The following is a 27,896-nucleotide window of genomic DNA, read 5'->3' on the forward strand; positions in this document are numbered from 1 at the left end:
GAGAAAGGGAGAAGAAAAAGTTTCAGAATTATATATTTAATGCTTTATTATTGTCACTGTAACATTATTGACATGTTTGTTATCTGTTTGTAAGCCTATATATAACTGATATAAACATACTGCCAAAGAAAATACAATTATCTACTACTTGAGGATTTTTTAAAGAATGAAAGTGTTTCTATTAAAGAAAAATATGCTTATTAGTTTTTAAAGACAAAATATAAATGCTGGGCTACTGTGTATGGCTTTGGAGATTATGCATGGGCAGTATCATCAACTGTGGAAACATCATAAATTGTGCATTTACAAATAGACAGTTGTGCATTAAATATGACAGTTTTCTGATATATGGAAGTAAAGTGTTTGAAGAAGTTGTGTTTTTTTCTAACATGGACAAACACTTGTATTATCAAATATCAGCCTTAGCGCTAAGCATAAAATAGTAAAGAGATATCACAAAAATCACATCACTGAGGAAACAAATCACTGTCAAGGATTGGTTACCTATTTCACAAAACTATGTGTATATATGGAAGAGTATTTTCAGGTACAAACGTATAAATACATAAATATAATCACTGCAATACAATATACTGATTTTTTTCATGAATGTGTTATAGGTATTTTTCCATGTCATAAATATTGAGCTGTGTCATAATTTTAGTGGTTGTGTTGCATGTCATCATATGCATGCAGAGTTGTGAACTTTATTTGCTCAATCTCCCATTGATAGATATTTGTTTTTTTCCAACTCTTAGTAATATAAATAACCTTGCACTGAACATCAGTGTATGCACATATTTCCATAATTGTATGGTTACTTCCTAATAAAATCATTAGATCCAAAGTTATTCACATATATAAGACTTCTGATGTGTATTGCCAATATTCAGTGTCAGTAGTGGAGAAAAGGGAACCCTCTTGCACTGTTGGTGGGAATGTAAATTGATACAGCCACTATGGAGAACAGTATGGAGGTTCCTTCAAAAACTAAAAATAAAACTACCATATGACCCAGCAATCCCACTACTGGGCATATACCCTGAGAAAACCATAATTCAAAGAGTCATGTACCACAATGTTCATTGCAGCACTATTTACAATAGCCAGGAAATGGAACCAACCTAAATATCCATCGACAGATGAATGGATAAAGAAGATGTGGCACATATATACAATGGAATATTACTCAGCCATAAAAAGAAACAAAATTGAGTTATTTGTAGTGAGGTGGATGGACCTAGAGTCTGTCCTACAGAGTGAAGTAAGTCAGAAAGAGAAAAACAAATACCATATGCTAACACATATATATGGAATCTAAAAAAAAAAAAAAATGGTTCTGATGAACCTAGGGGCAGGACAGGAATAAAGATGCAGACGTAGAGAATGGACTTCAGGACATGGGGAGGGGGAAGGGTAAGCTGTGACAAAGTGAGAGAGTGGCATGGACATATATACACTACCAAATGTAAAATAGCTAGTGGGAAGCAGCTGCATAGCACAGGGAGATCAGCTCGGGGCTTTGTGACCACGTAGAGGGGTGGGATAGGGAGGGTGGGAGAGAGACGCAAGAGGGAGGAGATGTGGGGATATATGTATACGTATAGCTGATTCACTTCGTTATCCAGCAGAAACTAACACAACATAGTAAAGCAATTATACTCCAATAAAGATGTTAATATATATATAGGATGTAGTTCTGGATAGTTGCCCACAAAATTGAAATCCTATTCCTTATTTTCAACAATAAAGAAAAATGCTTTTGTTAAAAGACTTTACCAAATATTTTTTCATTCACTAAATAAAACTAATAGTGCTGTAAACTAAACTAGTTCATAGATCTAAGAAATATCAATTGATATTTTATTATATTTGTAACAAATAACAATTACAGTTATTTTATAAAATATTATTAAATAAATAGTGATTAAACTGTTGATCACTTTTGGCTAAAAATGGGTGAGGAACATTTTACTGCCCTTGGATCTCATATATGTAAATTCAGAATCTTTATTATAGGGTTTTATAGTCATTAAACTATGTGTATTTTAAAAGACCAATTTAACCTGGTTGTATTTCAAATTATTACAAGAAAAATCTTTGTTTTTTCAGTAACAACCTTCACTTACCATCAACATTTAAATATTACATATGAATGCCTTATATCTTTGCTAGATCACACAGAATCAGGAGTATTTTAATACTATATGGTCTTCAGTGGTATTTATAAAGTTTTTTGTTGATAAAGCAAAATGCTTTCTCTACCCATAAAACATTTTTCTTAAAATTAAATTGTTTCCTAGCTTTCAAATACAAACATCTCTGAAAGCTGTTTTATTTATCTTCCAGTCATATTTATAAATTGTGCTTTGCTGTGAGTGAACTCATCTGCGACAACAAGCTGTCATTTTTGTTTCTGTGTTGATATACATCTGTTCATGAAAAGTCCTTGGCAAATTCCAATCATTAATAAACTGGGTTTTAGGGGGTTCCTGGTGGTCTAGTGGTTAGGATTCGGCACTTTCACTGCTGTGGCCTGCACTTCAATCCCTGGTTGGGGAACTGAGATCCCTCAAGCCGCGCTGCCAGAAAAGAAAAGAATAAGTAAAATAAACTGGGTTTTATATTTGTTATACCACCAAAACCATGAAGAGAGAAAGGATAATATACTTGTGTTTTTAAAGTTTCTAAACAATATACTTGTCGGTTTTTTTTTTCCAAAGTCTATTCATTTCTAAGCGGAATTGCAGGATTCTTGAATTTTCCAAGTTTCATAGGCTTGATTTTACATTGATTTTTATTTCTGAAATCGATAATATTAATTTCACTTATCAAGGAACTCAAATTACTATTGAAGTGTCCTCAAAATAACTCTACAGAATTTCTATTAAATATGAATAGATAATTAGGTCATAACCTATTTTAAAAACTAACTATTGCTTCTATTTTATGGTTTAGGAATAGCTTGATAGATTAAATTTTATAGAGCTTTTGGTTATCTGAATATATTGCTCGTTTTTAAAATGAGACTAAGTCTTCATTTTCAAGGTGTATGTCATGTTAGAGATGGATGATAACGACAATATTTGGATATATATGTACTATACATCATATATGTATATACACGTACATATATGTATGTGTGTATATACATATATATGTATTTTATATATGTGTGTATATATAGTGTGTATATATATATATATATACACCATATGTGTGAGATAAGGGGCCATTTTTTTAGAATTGATAAAGCTGTGCTTACCCAGTTTTACAATAGAATCGTCTTGCAGTATCTTCATATGTGTGTTCTAATTAGATTTGTGCAGAAAACATTCTACAAAGTCAAACCCTACTGCTCATTAATTGCTTACCTAGAAAGTGTTTTTATTCTCCACAACATTTTTCCACTTACTGGAACAATCTCACTCACCAAGTAAAAGCCCAAATTAAATGGCTCTTCTGTCATATCTCCCTTTAAAGCTCCATGCAGAATTAATAATTTCTTTCCTTGTACTCCTACACCAGTCTGGTTCAAAGATACCTTCATTACTGCTAATCAAATTATAGACTTGATTTCACTTTGAGTCCTCAAAAGCAAGGACTATATTTAATCCGTGTATGTACACCCAGCAAGTGGGTAAATGAATGAGTCGCTCAAGTACACTTTGATGTAGACCTTAATAACATATAGCCAATAGGATATGCACTATCTCATTTGTAATAGAATCCCTGTTTTACAGATAAGGAAATTGTGACACAAAATAGCTAACTAACTTTGAAAAGTTGCATGGCTTATAACTAGAAAATGTCAGATATTAACCATGGTCAGTCTAATGTCAGTCTCCACATTTATGAATGTCTCTCATTGCGGATTGATCGTCAGATAAATGCTCTTATTGTTAAAAATAGAAACTGCAAAAGAAACTTGAACAGTTACACAACCAGCGAGATATGGCTATTTTCTCTGATATTGGTTGGTCTCCACATATCTAACTTTGGTACAGATTAATTTTGGACAGAACAAATTTTATTCTATGAGTAACCATCAGGATGGCTAAACAGAAAAGCCAGTCAGCCTTCCCAAGGGGTGAATGAATCCATTTAGCGATTCACTCTTGAGCATTTCCTTTGTGTTCAGCGCTGTGCCCTGTACCAGGAGGCACCATGAAAGCCATTCTGTTCTGAAGGGCTTGCAAACTGGATACGAGTGACAAGACTAACAAGCATGGACTTGAAAAGATTCACTTGTACACATTTAAGATAAGGATTTTTTGTTGAGGAGGGATAAGCAAAGGCTCTAGGTCTCAGAGAACTTTTCATGGAGGAAATTAATTTTTTAAAAGATTTTGTTGGAGAGGAAAAAAAATAACATTCCAGGTAAGGCAAACAATTCAAGTGACAATCAGAGGACCTAAGAGGTTTTTTGTTTTTTTTTTTTTTTAACCAGTTGGAAAAAGAGTTGAAGGATGTATGTCCCTTTCCCAGTGTGAAGTGATATCACTTATAATTGATAAGTATGTATATATTCAAAGTGTTTTCATATTGACTATTTCATTTAATCCTCACACAATTTCTGAAGAGTGGGCAAGGCTGACGTTGTTCTCATTTTATAGATGAGGAAACTACAGTTCTGCAGAGGTTAAACAACTTTCTAAATTCAACTGTTCTCTAAGATAGAGAAGCATATTATATAGCACTATAAATGTATGCCACTTCCAGATAGTTTCATGTGCTTTTAATTCAGTTTTATAGTGAGCATAATTTTTTAAATCCAATTGTCCCTCGGGATTCTTTTGATTTTCTTTTTTTTTTTTTCTCCCCCTGTGACTGTCTAACAGCAAACCACTTGTGATGGCTAGTTAGAAAGTATGAACTGGATTTTTCTAGGAATGGAGGCGTCAAAGCTAAACGGTGCTCTTCTTAGTAAGAACATGCAGCTGTTTTTACAGAGATCCAAAATAAGTATGTTTTTGGTGGAATACCAACCTCTGAGGTTTTTACGCGAATCTGCTGTTTGCATGTAAAATTGGGATTGATTTTAACATAATGAAAAACTATTGATGTTTATGAAGTGAATCTATATCCATCTAAATTTACTTTAGCTCAGATTGTTAAGATTAAAACTTTAATTTTACCAAGCAGATTAGCATCCCATTAGAATTTTTATATGTGACAGCTTTCCCTAAATGCCTTCAAAATGGCAGTAGTTTTTTATGGTTGAAGCAAGTGCTACTGGAAAATGGCTGCCTCATGTTCCCCCAAAGAATGGGCTAATAGACCCATTCATCCCCAAATTGAAGGTTTTTCTTGGTAGCGGTAGGGCATGTCAGAGTTTTGTTTATTTGCTTGCTTTCTGATCTTACTTGACATAAGGAAGCTGTCCGTGGAAACCCGTATTAATTCTCAATGAAGGGAAAAAGACAGGAAACTGTAAGGGCAGCAGACAAAGTAAATATTTAGGGAACAATTTTATTTTTTAAAAAAAGTAAACCTTTTCCCAGAGAATATCTGAAACTTGTGGGACAAAAAATACAGGGAAAGGAGCACAGGATTTGTACTAATTTGAACTGGTTTAGGGCTTTGTTCTGCTACTTACTGTGTGACTTTGAAAAGTCACTGGACTAATCAGGGTATGAGTTTTCATGCTTATCAAATGGGAATGACAACAATAGATTGAAGGAATGAGACAAATAGCTAGCAGAAAAGAAGCATTCCTGGAAGAAGGCCCAGCATGTAAACATCGTGGGGAAAAGGGAGAGCATATCATGTAGCTGAGTGCTGTGGACATGGACGTGTAGAATAAGGCGAGGAATGACAGAAGTTGGTTGATTTAGGGCCTTAAACGCCACACAAAGGAATTTGGCTTCATCCTGACAGCAATTACAATTACTGAGTGTTCTCCATGTTAACCAGGCAGTGTTATCACTTTGCATACATTATTTTATCTAATCAGCACACCCTGTGAGGATACTGAGGACCAGAGAGGCTAAAAAACTCATGTACATATAGCACAACTGGTAAGTGTTAGAGGCAAGATTCAAATCCTGTTTTGCCTGATTTCAGAATCAGGGCTTATCCACTCATAACTCTGCTTCGAAAGGTATCAAACCCAAGAGTGACATGATCAGATTTTCTTTTAAGAAAGTGTCCTCTGACTGGGAGGAAGAGAACTGATCTGGGGAAGAGGCCTAACTGGAGACAGACCAGTGGTAAAGCTGATGCTGTCATGTAGAAATGAGATGATGGTCAGAAGTAGAGGCAATGCACTCAAGAGATATTTAGAAAATAGAATCAATAGGACTTAGCAGTTTATTAAGTGAAAATAAAAAGAAAAAAATAAAACATAAGAATGCACCCAGAGTTGTTTTTTTGTAAACATTTTCCTCCATCCATTCTATACCATAGCTATGCTTTTAAGCACTATTTACTATTACCTCATAGTCACTCTGCTTGCCTCTGAGCCTTCAATTTTGCTATTTCTTCTAGCTGGTGAAGAAGTCTCCCTACTCCACCCACCCTACTAACTGTGACAAAGAAATCCTGCCCCCTCCCCTTTTAAAAGGCTTCTCTTATTGTCCCAAACTTTAGTGATATCTCCCACTTCTGGAATCCTCATATATCTCAGCATCTCTTGAAGAGCTTATTGAGAACTCCCTGTGTACTTTTTTCTTTCATTTCAAATTTACCAGGAACACAAACTCTGTCCCCCTGTTCTTTAAAGAGTAATCTGATGGCTTCTTGCACAGAATAGGTGTTAAATTAGTATCTGTTGAATTTGATTCAATACAGGCGTTTCTCAGTGTGTGAGATCCATTAATTTGGTAAATATTGTAATTCATGGCTCTTCAGTCCCCTCATCAGAAAGGTCTTTTTGGACTCCTATCTAAAGTAGTTTTGTGACTCATGCCCCCTTTCTCTATCTCATTACTTTATTTCCTTTATAACACTTGTTACTATCTGAACAAGACTGGCTACAAAATTGGCAGAGTCCAGGACAAAATGCAAACGCAGGCCCCTTGTTAAAAATTACTAAGAATTTCAGGAAGGCAATTGGCACTAATTAAACTAAGTTTGAGGCCCTTTTAAAGGCAGGGCCCTATGTGACTGCACAGGTTATCGGCCCATGAGGCCAGCCCTGAATCTGAAATTATCTTTTAAATTTTCATATATTTTTTGTTTCAAATCTTTCCCCCTTTCCATTAAACTCCAGGAAAGCAGCGACCACACCTGTCTTATACCCAATGCCTAGACAAAAAAAAAAAAACTGGCAGATGGTACTACCTAATTAGTATCTGTTTAATAAAAGAATAGCTTTAGATTAGAGTTTCGCATTTTGAAACTTTTGAGGGCAGTTGTCCAGACAAAACCCTTTCCTCTATGTAATCTTACACCGTGGTTCTGATCTCTGCTACATAATGTATCAAAGAGATGATGACAGTCATGATTTTTTAAATTAAAATCCAACACTTACCATGTTGAATAGCTCTAATTATCATCACTAGGATGTGTCCATGGACTGAATGGCCCAGCAAGACTCAATTACCATCACTCCCTTAAGGCACTTCTTCTCTAAATGTATTTGAGGTTCTGTAATAGCCAACAATTTTAAGAATATTGCTACTTATTCCAGTCAGTGCCTATTTTGTGACGTAAAGGCCTTAATTCTCCATTCCTGCCAATCTTGCTTCTTTCAAAAGCATTAAATTAACTTTTATGAAGAAGAGAAAGAACCTGACTGAAGGCAGTAAGAGGTTAATTTAAACTATTGTTGCTGTGACATGGTGGTACTTCACGTAGTGTAATATCTTCATCAGATGGAATTCAAAACTTTAGGGAAAAAGAATTATAGGCTTTAAGGCACTCAAAATACTTTTTGAGATGTATGTGAAAAAGGTAATTGAAGAGTTTGGATTGACCTTTGAGAAGATGTTGGAAGGTAGTTTGAATCCAATCAAACATTGTTTTAAATAATAGGTGAATTCTCAATAGAGCTATGCAATACCCATTTCTAGAACAGGTGGGAAAAATATTTTAAGGGAAAATTCCATTATTTCCCTTAAAACTCTATCTTTCAGTTTTATAAATGTGGATTAGTCTCCTGAAGTCCAGAATCACATTGGTATTAGTGATTATATAACTACTTGTAAAGAACAGTCTACTAAAATATAATAAGAAAACCTGTCATTTGTTAAGGGTCCATGATGTGCCACACAGTGTGCTTAACTACTTTAAAAATGTTATCTCATTTAATCCTCATAACAATCTTAGAGGTAGATATCCTCCCTCCCTCCCTCCCCCATTTTACATATAAAGAAATCAAAACTCAAAGAAATTAAATACTTTGACCAAGGTCACAAGTAAAAAAGAACAAAGCCAAGATTACAACCAAATTTGAGTTGGAAAGCAAACATGTCATATGACTATCACAGCTTTTATCTGAACAGATAATTTATATCTGTGATAATTTCTAATTTTGCCTTATTTTTCAGAGTGATGAATAGCCTTGCCATAACTAAAATAACTAAGGTTCTGTTTTATTTTATTTGTGCTGATTGTTTCTTTTTTTAATTAGTAACCAGCCAAATGTGGAAACATGAATTAAAGCCAAATACTTCAAGGTATTTTATAACTTGTTTGCTCAAAATGACCTTCCCATCACAAATGGCTGCACGAAATTATCATGCTACATCAGGATGGAGTATCTGATGCATGTTGGTAGCATACGAAGTACATTGTTATGCTACACTGCTGAAACTGAAATTCCTCAACTGCTCTTTCCTCTCCTGAAATATCCTCAGTGAGGTTCATTCCTCTGTTTGAAAGTGCTACGTCCAGAAGGTTTTGAGAGAGTGCAAAAATGGTCCCAGAGATTGCTAACACTTTTGTCCATCAGAGCCCATCAGTTTATTAGATTACCTTATCAAAAACTTGAAGGTATGTGGGAAAATATAGGTTCTCTTGGGGAATGGCACATAAGAACAGAGAAGTCTGTGAGGTTCTCTGAGAGGAATAAATGTAAGAAAAATCATATTTAAGAGGGTGAAGATAGGTATGGATGAAGATAAATTTGAGGGTAGAGTGAGAGAGCCTAAAGCATCTTCCTGAAGTGACTAGCATGTGACAGGAGCTTCAACAAGAGTGGCCCAAAACTGTGGGAAACATGAAAGGGAGTTGACTAAAGAAAGGCAAGATCGAAATAGTAATACTTTCATTAGGGAGATGAGAGTCTGTACCCAAGCCCAGACCTTTGAGGGCTGGATGCTGAGAAGACAGCCGCAACAGCTGCAGTCTTGGCAAAGGGAAATAAAGTGATAGTGATGTAGAAAATTAAGCAATAGTTGCAGTGGGTCAGGGTGTTTGAGGTGCTCATATGATCCTTGTCCCTTGCTACAAAGCCACAAATATCAAATTTAGAAAAAATGAATATGTTATAATATGATGAAATAAGGCTTATTTACTAAGGTACAAAAGTGAGTGAAATTTCTATTTGCAAAACAGAAATAGATGTAGGTAATTCTAGCCAAAAAAATAAAAAGAAAGAAAAAGAAAAGAACCTAGTACCTACATGATTTGGGGATAAAATTGAGTTGTATCTGAAATTTGGCTGTATAATCTCCCTTTGACTGTATTCTTTTCTTGTGGGGACACTCAGGTCCAGAAGAAAGAACCAGTGAATTATGTTCAGAAGACATGGATTCACTAGGCAGCCCTGTTATAGTTCACTTACCTTCTCCTGGCCTCTGTTTCTTCACCTGTAAAATGACAGGGTTGCTTTAAGAGATTTCTTTTGTCCATTTTCCCTGCAGTGACATCGGCTCATTATAAATTTAGTATTTTATTTCCTTACCTAGAGAACCTTTTCAAACACTCACATTTCATTCCCTAGGGATCATTTTCTGCACAGTGTTGACATTCTTTTGTGTTGTGAATTCTTCTGTTAATTTAAAATACTAAACATTGTCAGTCTGACACACAGGGCTTCCATCCCCCTCCATTCAGATGTCCATGGGCTTCACTCCTTTCCTTAGGCATCAGAAGGCAATTACCCCATTTCAACTTGGCTACACATGATGATTTTGCTCTTATTTTAAAAACATTAGCAAAAGGCATTTCTGCTTCAGGTTTAATGATCTCAATGATGCTCGTGTAGTGAGTAGCATTGTATGATATTCTACCAAACTTTAGAGAAATAGTATAATTGGCTGCTTTCGTTTGCACAGTTCTAGATATTGATATTTATGGGGATTATTTCTACACAAACCCACAGAAAATGGTCAAAATTCTGAAGAAAATAACATATGTTTGCTAGCTTAGAAATTATTTTGTATTTGTGTGTTAATCTTAGAAGGCATAATTCCATGAGACAAGTTTTTGTTCTCAACCCTGCACTGATTATCAAGAAAAGGACAGGCAGTGTCACATATTCTCAGGGATTTTACTATATATCCTAATGCATTATTGGGAATTGAAAAGAAACACAAAATATGTCCCAGTCTGGAGTTTAATTTTTAATCCATTTCATGTCTATTTTGATAGAAACCAACCTTATGGTTTCTTTTTAGGGTAATGGTTTATTTATTTTTACAGCCACACACATATGCACACACACACACACACAAAAATAGGTTTCTCAGCTGTGGTTAAAAAAAAGTAAACACATATATCTGGCCTACTTTTCATTTGATTAAGGCATGCATGCACCTACACTTATTCTAAGCTCCAATTTAGGTCACTGAACATTATCAGTCAGCTTATCACAGCAGCTATGCTCATAGCATGATTGTGGTTACAGAACTATGCTGAATATGCTTCTTTTGTTTATGAACATGCACGTCTAGGCAAGCATGCATTTGGGGTCCCCTGATGTGTGGTAAACATAGTTCTAAAAGACAATAGTAAAATATTGGTAATGATTCAAGTCTAGAGTGAATGTGTGTATGCAGATAGATAGATAGATGTAAAAGTACAACTTCAATTAACAAGGATCACGGTTGTTTTATGGTGTCTTTTGCCCCATCAGTGATCCCTAGAGCTCCCTGTTTTCTTCTTACCCTATGACTTCTAAACTCTTATACTTGACCATTTAGCTCCTCTCTTACCCAGTTTCATCCTAACTTAATCGTATTCTGCCCACTATGTACCTGCAGCTATGGTTGCCCCATCCCAAAATACCCCTCCAGCAAGTCAAGGATTTTCTTATCCAGGTTCTGGTGACTCTGAATTTTGCACTTCCTATATGTTTAATAAGGATGTGTGGATTTCTTCCCCATGTGGAATCCTTACATACTTTAAAGGTGGTCTGTGTAAGGAAATGGAGACATGGAAAAAATCCAACTTCAACTAGACATAGGAAACAAAAATATGAATTATGAATGGCAATGACACAAATCATTTTTCTTTTGACATACATATCTAAAAGCCTCTTATTTTTGGTATACATTTCCATTGATTTCTGAGTTCAGATCACAGAACTAACTTTCTTTTAATATAATTTCTGCTTGTGATTTATAGCAGTGCTATGTACTGAATTCTAAGCACCCATTACTGAAATACCATATGGACTGAATACATATTTCAGTGTATTGATTTGTGCCAGTAACCTCTCCTCTAGAAGCCACTTCATTTATCTAAACAACTGACGCTCTCTCTAAAGAAATCTAGCACTTACTGAATTTGTATAAGGCTGCTTAGTAAACCTTACTGTAATTTTCATTGTGCTGTACTACACAATGTGTCACAAATGTGTTTGACAACAGATTTTTTTAAATGAGTCTTTTCTATTTTCATATTTTCCTCTTGCAGGTAGCAAAAGATGGGAGTCAGGAAGGCCAAGACATTACATTTCAATCATTCATATGCTTTTATATAAAATCTTTGATTTGGAACCAATATTAGACAGAAGTTTTTCCTATTTTTTGACTATATTATGTATGCCAAAAATGAAATATTTGAAACCTTAGGATTTTTTTAACCTGAAATATATGTTTATATATGGAATAAAATGTTTGAGAGCCAGTCATCTGTTAAATTTGAAAATCAACTGCTTCCCTAGGAGTCTATTAGGATTTGAGATAATCAGTCCTGGGCTTTTCTATTATTTTCTTGGAATGTAAATTTTTTACTTCCTGCATCTACTGATTTCTGCCTTATGGTTGGTTCCTTTGCTCCTTTGGTTTGTAATTTTTATATTGTGAGTTCATTTCTACTGGGCAGGGGAGGGGGCTTTATAGAAGTGTTAATGTGCTCTCAGTTAGTTGTGGCACTCTCACATCTTTCTGGAATTTGCTTCTGTTAACTCACGAGATGTGTTACTGGTCTTGAATTAGTTTAATATGGCTTTTTCTGACTTCTAAAAAGGATTGTATCATTACTGCCTTATATTTCTATTGATAAAGGATTTCCATCTTAGCTCAATGGATCATACTGCTAGTAGTGTCCCAAGAACACAGACTTGGAGAAGCTCAAATATGATTCAGATGCATAAAATATTACCTCAAATTAAAAAAATGATAGGTTCTTTGAAAAAATATAACTTAAAAATTACTATTGGATATTGTTTTAGATGACTATATCTGTGGCAGGAGTGGACAAGTACATAATATAATATCATAGGTAGACTAATACTGACTTTAGAAAAAATACTGTGGGAATAATATACTGAGACAAGTTCAGTATGTGTATATTCACCTTTGTATTAAAATCAGAAAGCCTGATATGATAATCATGCACACTTATCTTGTTAGATAAATATATTCTAGAGTGGAGTAGAGATACATTTCAGAAAATGTATACTTATAAAAGCTATGTCTAAGTTTTGGTCTAAGGAATTATAGTCTCTGACTTTCTTGATTAAAAAAGACCCTAATATATTTTGGGATATAATGAGTGGTATCAAAAATAAGAAGTCTCTAATGAGTCAGATAAAATACCAAAATTGGGAAATTTCTATTACTTAGAAGGAAATACTTTAAAATAGAGTGATAAGGGACAAGAAACATAATATTCCTGAACACCTATTTTGTGTCAAGCAGTGTGAGGATATTTTATGTTCCTTTTTTTTTCTTTAATCCTCACAATCATTCCTTTCTACAAATGAGGAAACTAACCCAAAGTCAAATATCAATAAACAGTGGTGTTGGTTTTCAAACTGGGCTCTTTCTAAAACCCCAAATCTCTGTTTTTCCTTAATGTAATGTTTTTCAATATAATACAGACGGTCCCCAAATGATGATGGTTTGACTTATGATTTTTCCATTTTACGATGGTGTGAAAGTGGTATGTATTTAGTAGAAGCATGCCTTAAATTTTGAGCTTTTCCCGGGCTAGCAATACGCAGTATGATACTCTCTCATGATGCTGTGCAGGGCAGCCAGCCTCAGCTCCCAATTAGCCAAGCAATCATGAGGGGAAACCATCAATACACTTAACAAGCATTCTGTTCCCATACAACCATTCTGTTTTTCACTTTCATTACAGTATTCAATAAATTACCTGAGATACTCAACACTTTATTATAAAACAGCCTTTGTGTTAGATGACGTTGTCCAACTATAGGCTGATGTAAGTGTTCTGAGTATGTTTAAGGCAGACCAGGCTTAGCTTTGATGTTTGAGAGGTTAGGTGTAGTAAATGCCTTTTTAATTTGCAGTATTTTCAACTTAATGAGGCTTTATTAGGTTGTAACCTCATCATAAACCTAGGAAGATCTCTACTAGTTTTTCTTTGTTTTTTATTTTTTTTTTACATTTTATCACAGCATTTACTGAGAAATAAGCAGAAGCTGATGAAAATTATTCTTTCATTTTCTTTTTTTAATTGAAATGCATCCCCAAATTGAGAGTGGTGGTAAGATTCCATTTTATTATAATTTTCTAGGACTCTGAACAAACAAGTAATGCAGGTATGAATCTCAATAAGAACACATTTGTAAACACAACACATACATTTTAGAATTATAGATGAGCAATATGAGTTGGCAAAAATTGCTTGTCATACTTATGATTTTCTTAAGTGCTTTCTTACAAACGATGTTTTATTTGTTTTAGATTTTGCTGGTTCAGTTGAGTGTAGTCCCAGCTGATCTAAAATTTTAAGAAAGGGATACCCAATTTGCACGTATAATCATTTCCTTTGCTGTCAGAATATTTATATATATATAAAAAGAAACATGAGAAGCATCAGTAATGATTCAGTCAGTACACTGATACCATAAATTCCCTGTTTTTTTTTTTTTTTTTTTTTTTTTCTCTCTCTACTGCCAGTGTTACTCTGGTGGTTTTGGTTCATAGATTTACGGCCCCACCTCTAGGTAGTTTAATCTACAGATAGTTTGCTACTCTATACTTATGTCAGTAAAAATAAATATTCTTCTGATTCCTCCAGTACTTAAATTACTACACTATAAATTTTTCTATATATCTAACCCAAATTTCACAAGACAAAAATTATGAAAGGGAAAACAGTGTTCTCTTTTTATAAGTATAATAATATTTATATTTAAATATTATTATATTGATAAAATATTGTATTAAATATAATAATACAATCCCTATGAATAATGCAGTCCCTTACTGGATGATTGCTTTTTCCATGAACTGGACTGAGTGTTCGTGGGTTAGGTATTTTATTCCTTACAACAATTTTAGGAAAGAGATGCTCTGATTCCCCAATTACACACATGAGCAAGTGAAGAACTGAACTTCAGCAGGGTTAAGTAACTTGAAATAAAATAGTAATAAAATTAATAAAATAAGAGGAGATAAGTAGGGGCACTAGTGTTTGAATCAGGCTTTTTGATGCCAGAACTCATATTCTAAGTAACTTTGGTATACCAATTTCTAAATTTCTTTATTGTAGAAAACTTAGAATAAGGCAAAAAATTCCTCATATCCCATCACCACCCAGAGGTAGCCACTTTTATTGCATGGAATATCTTTTCTGTTTATTTGATGCTTATGCCTTCTCTGTGCATATATCCAACAGAATTGTGTATTACCACAAAACATGTATAAGTGTGTTTATAGAACCATTATTCATAATCATCTTAAAGTGGAAGCAGCCTAAATATCATCAACAGTTGAATGGATGAATAAGTCATTGTATATTCATATACTGGAATTCTACACAGTAATGAAGATAAACTACTGCCATACACATCATCATGGTTGATTCTCAAACATAATATTGAATAGGAAAAGCCAGACACAAAATCAGACATCCTTCATGATTCATTTATTTAAATTTCAGAAATAAACAAGTCAATTTATGGTGTTTGAAGTCAAGTAATAAGGGCATGAACTAAAATGGTGGTGGTGAGAATAAAGAGGAGAGATAGTAAAGGTTAAACAAAAACATGAAAATACTTGTATGTGGTGATGAAAGAGAAAGAGAAGCAAAGATTGACTGCAATTTTAAGTTGGAGGGAAACAGGAATAGTAAAAGTAGGGAAAACCACGTGAAAGGCTGCACATAGGGTACGAATGTTGGCTTGAGTGATGTGACTCAGTGGTGACAGTGGAATGTCTAGATGAGAAGCCCCTCTGAACGTTGAAGCCATGGTAATGGATACATCTGCCAAACAAAAGGCTGTTAAAATAATAAGATGAATCCAAGGTCTTGGACAATTCTTATTTTGGGAGGAATAAAGAGGTACGAAAAGGGGAATAGAAGAGATGTTAGAGAAATGTTAGACATAATAACTGGAAGAAGGGAAAGAAGTTACATGAGGAGGAGTGTTTGACTGAGGAATGGCATTGTGCAAAGTTCATTACAATATTCTCAAGCCCATTCTGTGCTAAGCTTATCTAATCTGCACAAAAATAGTATTTTATGAAATAAGTGCCATTATTATTCCCATTTATAGGTGAGAGAATTGAGGTCCAGAGAGATTAAGTAATTTGCTAGTTTTCTCAAGAGCACAGAGTTAGCTAGTGACAAATTCTTGATTTAAATCTAAGTTCTCTAGCTCCAGAGCTCAATTTTTATTTAGCATTACAACAAAGAAAAAGCAGAAAAATGCCGTTGCTTTGGAAGGCACTAAAGAGAAGAGTTAATAAAAGAAAGTATTTTCAATTATTAAGCAATTACAAAAACAAGTCACATTACTTGAGACTTTGCAATCTTGTGTTTGATAACCATCAAATTGACCTCAGGCTTCCTCTGCAACAGATGTAAGAAAGAGAACAAGTGAATGATAAGGGGAATATTTTGAAATGGAGAGGAAAGAGTTCATGTCAGATATTTTTTCAAGGTTACTGTTCCTCAACCCTATCCCCTCTTATCTCCCCTAGAAATTTACACATTAATCATTCTCCCTCCCTGTAGACCACTTCCATAATTGTCCAGCTTTGTCAAAGTCTCTTTTATACTGAAACATTCTTTTGTAATTTTACTACCTGCTTCATGGTCTCACAGACTTGCTTTAATCCCCTTACTTTGGGGAGTGGTATTGAAAACTCAAGCGTGTATCAAATCCTTCTCCTAGGAGGGAGGAGGATTTGGAATTGTTGCAGGAGGGAGGTGGGCTCCATTGAAAAAAATGAGTGAATATTGTGAGTAGAAGCCTTGATTTTAGTGAAAAGGTATAACTTTATATTGAATAGAAAAGTTGAGTTTATTCACTGTAGAACAGAGGGTATTTCAAGAAAACACAGTAAATTTTATGGGGAACTTTGAACTACATACTGGCAACTGCCCTTGAGTAGAAATCAGGGAAAGAAGAGGCAAAGAGGACAGAGTTTGTTCTTAGAGGAAATTATATATTAATTGTGGGGCTCATTGTGGGGAAATAGATATGAAGAGTAAAGAGAGATTGCAGTTTAAATATTTACATGTTAGTACCACTTCCTCAAGTTCCCACCAAGCTACCAGATTCTATAGCTCTAATACAGGGAAACTGAAGAAACAGCCAGGGATGCAGGATACCCGGAATGTACATATTTGAAAAACATTAATTTATACATTATGGATTTTTCTTGTTATATAGAATCATAGTTTTCTTAATACTATTTAAAGGCTCATTTTTCAACCACAAAACTTTCTCCTTCCACCTCTTCCTTCTTCTATTCATTCAGTTTATTTACTTCATTGAATGGTACCAAAGCTCAGTGTTTATTTAAGTTTGATGTTCTAAGACTCCTACTTCAGAGTAAGAGACAATAAAATGTCTGGTTTCAGCTGTCCCAGCCCCGAATCAAGGCAATGGCCTGAACGATGATTGGTCCTTTCTTGGCAGTGGCAATTTTCAGAGAGCAATTTTAATACGTTTTAAAAATATCTGCCTTCTTAGGTGTGTGAGCATTCTCCTTGAAATCCTGTTTTCATTATTCAACCTTCTCAATATATTTTACTCCTCTAAATAGAGTGCAAAAGTAAATTTTACATTAGCACTTCATATTCCAAACCAAAGTTATCCAAAGAATGAATTTTTAATGTACATGGAAAGAATAGCAAAATTAGATAGCAAATTTGCTACTTTTTTTTAGGACAGATTAAACACGTAGAAAATATGCAAAGCTGTAGTGTTAACAATGTATTAGCAAATTAAGAATTATCTCAAGAAGGAGAAAAGCCAAAGAACAAACATCAATATAATTTCCAAAAGCTACATTAAAAATGATTTCAGTATTGGAAGAAAAAAAATAATTAGATGAAGACAATGATGAAAATGGTTGAAAATGCCTTTTGTTTAGCAACTGTCTTCCCAGAGTTACAGGATAAAAATTCAATTTTGCACCAACCATGTTAAAGTCTTTCAGAGAGTATGTTAATTTACAGCTTTATTTAGCCTTAGCAAATAATAGTTTAACGTTGCATAAACCCAAACTGCAACTTTGCTAAAGCATAGATCCTGAATTTACAATTTTATTAATTGAAACTGAAGCATATTTACCCAGGCTAATGTTATAAAACATGCCCTGGAGCAAGACACTGCCTGTGAAATTTGTTTCCAGTCTTGTCTATCTAAGTAGTTTCTTTAGGATTAAAGGACTTCTAATGATTTTCTTTATTTCTTCTACTGGTGTTAGGTGTCCATTGTTGCTTTGCCTGATCATCAGCTTCTCTGATGATTGATAACACTCAAGAAATCTGAGAGTCCAACACATAAATCATTCTTCTTGAAGAAGTTATTGCAATTCCCCATGTTGCTCAGTTATGATTTAGGAAAAACATAGGATCAAATAAATTGAATAGAATAATATTATGTCACAACCAGATTGTGAATTTGTTGTATCTCCTTTTCCTGAAATGTGTAGTTCAAGGGAAAACAATACACAGTGCCATTTTTTTTTTCCTACAGAACTAATCTGTGGGTTTTAGACTTTGAGAGGAATTGGGAAGAAATGAAGGGGAGTGATTGTTGTAAGAAATGCTTGGTACTTGAATGATAAAGAGTTGGTTGAAATTGACAAACCATTAGAGTGCCACTGGGATTATTTTGCGAATACAGAAATATAGAGGAAGAAACATAGTTGTATGGACTCTAAACCATAAGGCAGATGAGACAGGAGTCAATTTTGTTCATTAGGATGCCTAGCACATAATGTGGCATTAAGTAGAGACTTGGTAAAGACTCAATTAAATCCTCCTCTCTAGCTAAACCCTACAGAACTTGATTGTAATCTGTCTTCAGTTCTCACTCGTAATGTTGGAGTTCCCTAGGCTCTGGCCTAAGCCTTCTACTCTTTGCTCTGACACACTCTCTAATTTCCATACCTTAGATGCCATCTCTATGATTCCCAACGTGCATCTCTAGCCATAACCTTCCCGCTGAACTACAGACTTCCACATCCAACTTCCTGCTTGACATTTATACTCACATAACTAAGAAAAACCTCAGCCTACTGTCTAAAATAGAAGCATCACAGCTCATACGCACATCCCTAAACCTGTATTCTCCACCAGTCTTGCCTTTCTCAATAAATAGCATAAACACTCAGTTACTAAAATCCCAAACCAGCAATCATCCATTACCTCTTTCTTTTACTCACTATCCAAATCCAATCCGTTGACTATACCTCCAAAATAGATCCCAGATCTATCCAGTTTTCTCCATCCCTGCGTATACTTTAGTCTAAATCACCATAAGCTCTTGCCTGGCAAGTTTCAAAACTGATCTCTCAGTTTTTACTTATGCCTCTGCTTTCCATGTTTTCAGAGTAGCCCTAGGCATGTGTAAAACAAAATCAGATAATGTCACTCTACTTGCTTAAACCCCTCCAGTGACTTCCCATCGCCCTGAAAATATAATCCAAACCTCTTAGCAATGACCTACCATGCAGTCCATGATCTGGCTCCCACCCACATCTCTAACTTTAGCTTTCACCTCTTTTCTTACTTTTGAGACTGCAGTTATATTGACTTTCTTCCTGTTTCTTGACTATAAGTTCACACAAGGCTTATGTGTTCATTATTCCTTTATATAAATAGTGTATCCTCTTATCTGCTGTCTTGCTCTGTGTTAGTCAGGCCGGACCATCTAATCTAAAGTATTTCTCCTCTGGGGCTTCCCTGGTGGCACAGTGGTTGGGAATCCGCCTGCCAATGCAGGGGACATGGGTTCCAGCCCTGGCCCGGGAAGATCCCACATGCCGCGGAGCAACTAAGCCCATGTGCCACAACTACTAAGCCTGCGCTTTAGAGCCCGCAAGCCACAACTACTGAAACCTGTGTGCCTAGTGCCCGTGCTCTGCAACAAGAGAAGCCAACGCAATGAGAAGCCCGTGCACCGCAATGAATAGTAGCCCCCGCTCACTGCAACTAGAGAAAGCCCGCACGCAGCAACGAAGATCCAACACAGCCAAAATTTAAATAAATAATTAAATAATTCCTCCTCTGAACCATATCACTTGTTTCATGTTCTTCATTTTGCTCATTGTCTTAAATTACTTCCCTCTTTTATTTGTCATCTGGCTTCTAGTCTTTCTCCCCCTTGCCTCTCTATGCTGCAAAAATGTACGTACGGAACATGTCCATGTGGTTAACACCATATCCCTAGTGCCTAGAACAGTGTACAGCATACAGTAGATGCTACAAATATTTTTAATAAGTGTTAAAAATATTTCTTGAGTGAATGAGTAAAGAAAAACTTAACGAATAAATTGTTCCTTACTCATTTTAACCCACTATTTTGACATTGGCTTGTTACTACACAATTGTTGACTTACTGGATTTATCACATGGTTGAAGTATTTTTTATAATGTAAAGTATTTAAATAAGGGAACAGGGAGCCACAGGACAGTCTTTGTTTTTAATAGGTCTTTATTGGAGTATAGTTACTTCACATAATGGTGTTAGTTTCTGTTGAGTAACAAAGCGAATCAACCATATGCATACACCTGGCCCCATATCCCCTCCGTCTTCAGCCTCCCTCCCATCCTCCCTATCCCACACCTCTAGGTCCATCACGAAGCACGGAGCCATTCTCCCTGTGCTCTGCTGCTGCTTCCCACCAGCCAACTATTTTACATTCGGTAGTATGTATGTTGACGCGATGCTACTGTCACTTTGCCCCAGCTTTACCCTCCCACCCCATGTCCTCAAGTCTATTTTTGATGTCTGTCTCTTTATTCCTGCCCTGCAACTAGGTTCATCAGTTCCTTTTTTTTTTTTGATTCCATATATATGTGTTAGCATACAATATTTGTTTTTCTCTTTCTGACTTACTTCACTCTGTATGATAGACTCTAGGTCCATCCACCTCACTACAAATAACTCAATTTTGTATCTTTTTATGGATGAGTAATATTTCACTGTATATATGCGCCACATCTTCTTTATCCATTCACCTGTCGATGGACATTTAGGTTGGTTCCATGTCCTGGCTATTGTAAATAGTGCTGCAGTGAACATTGTGGTACATGTCCCGTTTTGAATTATGGTTTTCTTACGGTATATGCCCAGTAGTGGGATTGCTGGATCATATGGTAGTTCTATTTTTAGTTTTTTAAGGAACCTCCATACTGTTCTCCATAGTGGTTGTATCAGTTTACATTCCCACCAACAGTGTAGGAGGGTTCCCTTTTCACCACACCCTTTCCAGCATTTATTGTTTCTAGATTTTTTTGATAATGGCCATTCTGACTGGCATGAGGTGATACCTCATTGTAGTTTTGATTTGCATTTCTCTAATAGTTAGTGATGTTGAGCATCTTTTCATGTGCCTCTTGGTCATCTGTATGTCTTCCTTGGTGAAATGTCTATTTAGGTCTTCCACCAATTTTTTAACTGGATTGTTTGCTTTTTTGATATTGAGCTCCATGAGCTGTTTGTGTATTTTGGAGATTAAACCTTTGTTGTTTCATTTGCAAATATTTTCTCCCATTCTGAGGGTTGTCTTTTTGTCTTGTTTATGGTTTCCTTTGCTGTGCAAAGCTTTTAAGTTTAATTAAGTCCCATTTGTTTATTTTTATTTCCGTTTCCCTAGGAGGTGGGTCAAAAAAGATCTTGCTGTGGTTTATGTTAAAGAGTGTTTTTCCTATGTTTTCCTCTAAGAGTTTTATAATGTCTGGTCTTACATTTAAGTCTTTAATCCATTTTGAGCTTATTTTTGTGTATGGTGTTAGGGAGTGTTCTAATTTCACTCTTTTACATGTAGCTGTCCAGTTTTCCCAGCATCACTTATTGAAGAGGCTGTCTTTTCTCCATTGTATGTTCTTGCCTCCTTTGTCATAAATTAGGTGACCATATGTGTGTGGGTTTATCTCTGGGCATTCTGCCTTGTACCATTGACCTATATTTCTGTTTTTGTGCCAGAATCATACTTTCTTGATTACTGTAGCTTTGTGATATAGTTTGAAGTCGGGGAGCCTGATTCCTCCAACTCTGTATTTCTTTCTCAAGATTGCTTTGGCTATTTGGGGTCTTTTGTGTTTCCATACAAATTGTAAAATTTTTTGTTCTAATTTTGTGAAGAATGCCACTGGTAGTTTGATAGGGATTGCATTGAATCTGTAGATTGCTTTGGGTAGTATAGTCATTTTCACAATATTGATTCTTCAAATCCAAGAACATGGTATATTTCTCCATCTGTTTATGTCATCTTTGTTTCTTTCATCAGTGTTTTATAGTTTTCTGAGTACAAGTCTTTTGCCTCCTTAGGCAGGTTTATTCCTAGGTATTTTATTCTTTTTGTTGCTATGGTAAATGGGAGTGTTTCCTTAATTTCTCTTTCTGATTTTTCATTGTTGCTGTGTAGGAATGCCAGAGATTTCTGTCAATTAATTTTGTATCCTGAGACCTTACCACATTCATTGATTAGTTCTAGTAGTTTTCTAGTGGCATCTTTAGGATTTTCTATGTATAGTGTCATGTCATCGGCGAACAGTGACAGTTTTACTTCTTCTTTTCCAATTTGTATTCCTTTTATTTCTTTTTCTTCTCTGATTGCTGTGGCTAGGACTTCCAAAACTATGTTGAATAAGAGTGGCGAGAAGGCCAGTCTTTTCATGGAAATGCCTGGAGGTGTGTATAGTGAAAAGGCAGGGACCTCAAAAGCTGAAAGAAAGGGCAAAAAGAGGGGACAAAAAAGTAAAAATCTATAGTCCTTTATATTCTTTTTTTTTTTTTTTTTTTTGCGGTACGCGGGCCTCTCACTGCTGTGGCCTCTCCCGTTGCGGAGCACAGGCTCCAAACGCGCAGGCTCAGCGGCCATGGCTCATGGGCCTAGCCGCTCCGCGGCATGTGGGATCTTCCTGGAGGGGCACGAACCCATGTCCCCTGCGTCGGCAGGTGGACTCTCAACCACTGAGACACCAGGGAAGCCCTAGTCCTTTATATTCTAAGGACATGACACATACCAGAGGCTAGCTCAAAATCTAGAGAAACCAACAATCCTAGTTTACTGGGACTATTATGAAGGGTGGATTCCTTGCATCTGGGACTTGGACTTGAGACTTTCAGTTTTGAAATCAGGACAAGTTGGTCACCCTAGATGAAACTAAGAGCTTTTTCCCTTGCTACTTATATATTTGATAATCTTCCCTTTTATTTCTTTCGTATCTACTTCTAGAAGTAAAAACACTTAAAAATTTATAAAATAGCTTTGTTTGTTTGGAAAACATTAGACAGAGGAGAACCTTTGAGACTAATCTGTTCTTTGGTAGAACTGGGAGAAGAGCAAGTAGATACTACTGGTGGTGACAAGAGGTGATGATGAAGGGTAATACAATCCTGGGAAGAAGGAAAGGAGAGTAAGAGAATTTTCTGTGTTCAACTAGCATTTAAATTCATTTGCATTTCAAGGACACAACCTTGAAATAGTACTGTGCTGTTGAGACCATCTGGACTGTACATGTGACTGAACCCCAGGAAGGCCTCTATATAAACTTAAGATTCTGTAGGGTTGGTGTGGAGGTCTACTCATCTTGTGGCCGCCCAAGACAAGTTCCCTTGTGTATTAAAACTGCCACCTGCCACTCTGAAGTGGCCTGTCTCTTTCTTGGTCTGTCCCTGCCCTCTGTGTATGGGGGCCAATGTCAAATTTCACCTGGGAACTCTGAAGGTTGTAAACCAATACATTTATTATGGTTACTGATATATTTGTGTTTATTTATATCATTTTGTTTTGAGCTTTTAATTTATTCAGTTATTTCTATACATAATATTTCTTTTTTTTGGTAGTTTTTGTTTTTTTTTCTTAATAAATTTGGATCTTATACCTTCTAGCTTAAGTTCTTTCTTAGCTTTAAGTTTTATTCTCAGGTACAAGCCTGGGAATAGTTTTTTGTTAAATTCTGTCTGTGGAATTTCTCTGTCTTGTCAATAGTACCATTTCAAACCCCACACCTGTGTGGGAAATTTTCATAAGAGACATTTTAATATCTTGTCCGTGAAATCCCAAGGCTCTTGGCTAAGACTGGTAAATGTCCCAGAGAGCCAAAAGATCAGTAACTCCATACCAGTCATTTCTACTTCTTTCTTTAATTTTGGCCGCTGAAGATCTCCTTAATATATTTTGCTCAGTTATATGATTCAAAGAATATTTGTTATATTTTATCCAGTTTTCTAAAGTTTTTTGTAGTGAGATTGTTGTTGGTTTACAATATCTGATGCATCTTTTTGACCAAAATGGAGCTACTTTAATTTGTATTTTTACCTAGCTCTGTAAGTAATGATAAATAATTCACAATTAATTATGACCAAAATAAGAGTAATTTGTACTTCAGGAGAAAAAAGTAAAACCTAATGTTTAACCTTTTTTGTTTTTTAATAAAGAAGTGTATTCTGGGCTTTGGATCAGAGGCTGTTTATGAAATATATGTAGTGAGGCTTAGTCATACCAATTCCCTTTCACTCTTGGTTCCTTTCCCTGTTACCATCATTTTCTGTCACTTCTGCTCAAGTCCTGCACTTGCTCATGCATGATATGAAAAATGAGGACTGGAGTTTTGGTATGAAGAAAAGGAAATGCTAAGAGAAAATCTAATAAAATTAGAAAGGAGAATTCCTCTGGCCACCTACGTATATATCTGTATCTATATATGTATATGCATGTGTGTATATGTATGTCAGAGATACATAGAGATACATATGATATGTATGTATTATATATGCAGGCATGTGTTTCAGTGATGTTATTGGAACTCAGGAATTTCATTGCTAAAATAATTTTCTGTGCCCGGTGTCGGTACCTACTTGCATTTGTTTTCATAATTATTTCTATAATTGGTTCTACAAGTAAATACAGAAATAGCTGGCTTATTCCTACCACCTGCTTACAGAGAAATACAGAGAAGGCAGTAATACATATCTAATTTATTCTTCATTTCATTTTCTAACAAATAATATGATCACAATACTGGAATTATATCCAATTTAGTATTCTGTTCCTGCATTCAAACACTAGGATTATTTTTTAGAAAATAGATGCCCTTTATGAGAATTAAATGGTCAGATATAGAGAGGTGGATGGCTAATTGTAGATGCTATTTGAATAAATTTGCATATGAAAAGTCTTCAGAAAACTTCTTTTAAGAAAAAAACACATATAGGTGCATGTGCTACCCATAAACCATTTTATTTGGGATGACTCTATTCTCACACTTGTGCCAGCAACTCCAGAGTCAAAACAAAAGTTCTAAAGTTTTTGATAGGATCTTCTTTCTTCTCCATCAATTATACACTTAGTATACACTTAGTTATCTGTTTTATGTGGAAGGATTTCCATGTTTTGTGGATGCCATTCTCAGGACCTGATCAAAATGCAGAAGAAAAAAAGGGAATGGAAAATATATTTGACAAAAAGGAAGGGAGGGAGGAAAGAAAGATAGAAAATATGGATAAACAAAGTTAGTGGATTAGATGAAAATGTTAGAAATTACAGATAATTGAAAATATTTCTGGTACTATTCAATAGAAATAGAGATTTTGGTTGGTCCTGTTCTTTGGCAATTCCACTCAAGTGAAAGAAAATCTTTGTTGACATATCCCTGGAACAGATATCAATGAGAACATTCCCTGCTAAACATTTTCTTCTAATGGGATTTTCTTTGTTAAATTTTGGTTGTCTTTTGAATGAAACAGGAGACTACCGTCAGATCATTATTCTCAAGAAGCCACCCATCCCTGAAGTTCCTAGCCCAGCTATATTTGCATTATGTCTGGCACAGAAGAGCAAGGCAACAATAAATTCCAGGGTGCTTACCACTGACATTTTTTTGCTTCCTTATCTACAAGTGCCAGCCTCAACCAACCAGTATGTAAAGTCCACACTCTATTTTTGAAGGAAATCAAAGTCATATAGGTTGCCAGATATTAATAATTATATCTAAACTCAATTAAATACAAATTCATTTTTATTAGTATTTCTGAAGGTACTTCCATAATGATATCTTACTTACTCATGCTAAAACACTTTGGTAACTTTGACCCTTGTAGGGGAAAGTGTCCACTAATGACCTGGTTGTAGACTCAACGATCAACACATGTTCAATTACTGAGTATTATTTTACTTTAGGAGCTTCCCTGAATCACAATTTAAATATATATATATATTTTTTCTTAATTATGTGTTATACCGTTGTTCTTCCTGTGAAAAGAACTGTAGAGGGTTGGAATAAAGAACACATAATTCTGAAGATGAAATATCACATTCTAGGTTTAGGCACAAAGAATCTAATGAAGTTCTCCCTCTCACCAAATGAAGAAACATTGCTCTTATTTTAAATATCCACATTAAAATGTTTACATCTGTAATTTAAAATTTAATTATTCAGTTCAATGGTACTTTTTCTGGATATTTAATATGTTATATGAAAACAATAAGAAAGTCTTTAATAAAATAGATGGATAGCCAAGTTATAATCATCTAGGGAAAAAAGAAAAGAAACCCAGGGGCTTCCCTGGTGGCACAGTGGTTGAGAGTCCGCCTGCCGATGCAGGGGACGCGGGGTTCGTGCCCTGGTCCGGGAAGATCCCACATGCCACGGAGCGGCTAGGCCCATGAGCCATGGCCGCTGAGCCTGTGCGTCTGGAGCCTGTGCTGCGCAACGGGAGAGGCCACAGCAGTGAGAGGCCCGCATACTACAAAAAAAAAAAAAAAGAAACCTGATATGAGCAATTGCACAGAATTCTTTGCCAACATTTTGAAGCCCAAAGTGATTGTGGGCCTATAAGGAGAATGAAGGATGAGATATTGTGAATGTGTAATACACCTGCATGCTTCACATAGGCAGTCTGATCTGACATAATTAATTGGCCAGAAGTAAAAAAAAAAATTACCAACAAGGCAATGTTATCATTTCATTCTACATAAAGAGATTTTTTTTTTTTCCTAAGATTATGCTACTAATGTCAGCCTTGCTGCTGGGGTGACCATGTTCATGGTTGAAGGCAAATGTGTCACTGTTCTTCAAAACACTAATTTCAGACATATGCAGTGCTAATTAGAGGTCTAGTAAGTATTATCACCTTTCCATACAAAATTCAAGCCTGCAAAAAAAAAATGTTTTTTTAAAATATTACAACAAAAGAGAAAATGCATTCCCATATGGTATAAAAAGTATTAAAGAACTTGCCTAAAAAGTCATTTATCAAGAGAGGAAATTTTCTTCAATTTCTTAATTTGTTTTTTCATGAAACTAAAGTGTTTCATTCATAACAGATATTAATAGTCCTGTAAAATTAAAGCTTTATTGGCAGAAACAGGTGCCATGCAACTATTCTTTTAACAGAAGATGGTTATAAGGTACAACATATGGTGGGAAAACCTAGAAAAAGAAGACGCATTCCTTCTTTGGGCATCAAGACGAGCTTCACTGAGAGACGTTATTTGAGGTGGACCTAAAGATTGGGTAGAAAGAATATTGAGGCCGAAAAAAGGGGCAAATTAAAATATTGTTAAAGAAAAGAAAGTACATGTTTAATGTAGGGTGTGAGGACACGGCACAAGGGAAAATAGTGGGAGATCAACCTGAAAAGTAGAAGGAGGGTGTATTGGAGAATTTGGGGAGAGAATCTTAGGGAGAATAGGAGAAGCTGACTAAAGCTGCTGAGCACTGTGATAAATACTATAGCTTTTTTCTGTATAGACAATAGAGATAATTTTTGAGTTCAGTGAACTAATTTATATGGCATTATCAGAGCTGTGTATTTGCATAAGTGTGTCATGATTGCATTCATGTCAGAACCAAGATTGTATTATACAGGAGACTCTGTATTTCTGCCTACCTTTTAAACTTGAACACCAGAAGAAAATGTTCTGAAATATACATATGCCAGTGTGTGTATTCAAAAGATTTTGAAAAACAAGCAGTTACCTAATTTGGACCTAATATAGTGGGGATGAAACACTTTCATCTGAAAAAAACTAAATGATTTAGATCAGATAAGATATTTTCATTGCTTACTTAGTTTTGCTTCTGTATATAAATTCACAGTATGTGCTTTAAGACAA

At 35.3% G+C, this 27,896-nt stretch overlaps 1 protein-coding gene across 23 annotated transcripts in view; it reads left to right on the plus strand.

Moving 5' to 3' along the window:
* PTPRD (protein tyrosine phosphatase receptor type D) overlaps positions 1-27,896 on the plus strand; it is a 2,143,853-nt gene that overhangs the window by 1,108,125 nt on the left and 1,007,832 nt on the right. The gene's annotated exons all lie outside the window — the stretch shown is intronic.

This window comes from Orcinus orca, chromosome 6, assembly GCF_937001465.1.
Source record: "Orcinus orca chromosome 6, mOrcOrc1.1, whole genome shotgun sequence".
In the NCBI taxonomy this organism is placed as follows: Eukaryota; Metazoa; Chordata; class Mammalia; order Artiodactyla; family Delphinidae; genus Orcinus; species Orcinus orca.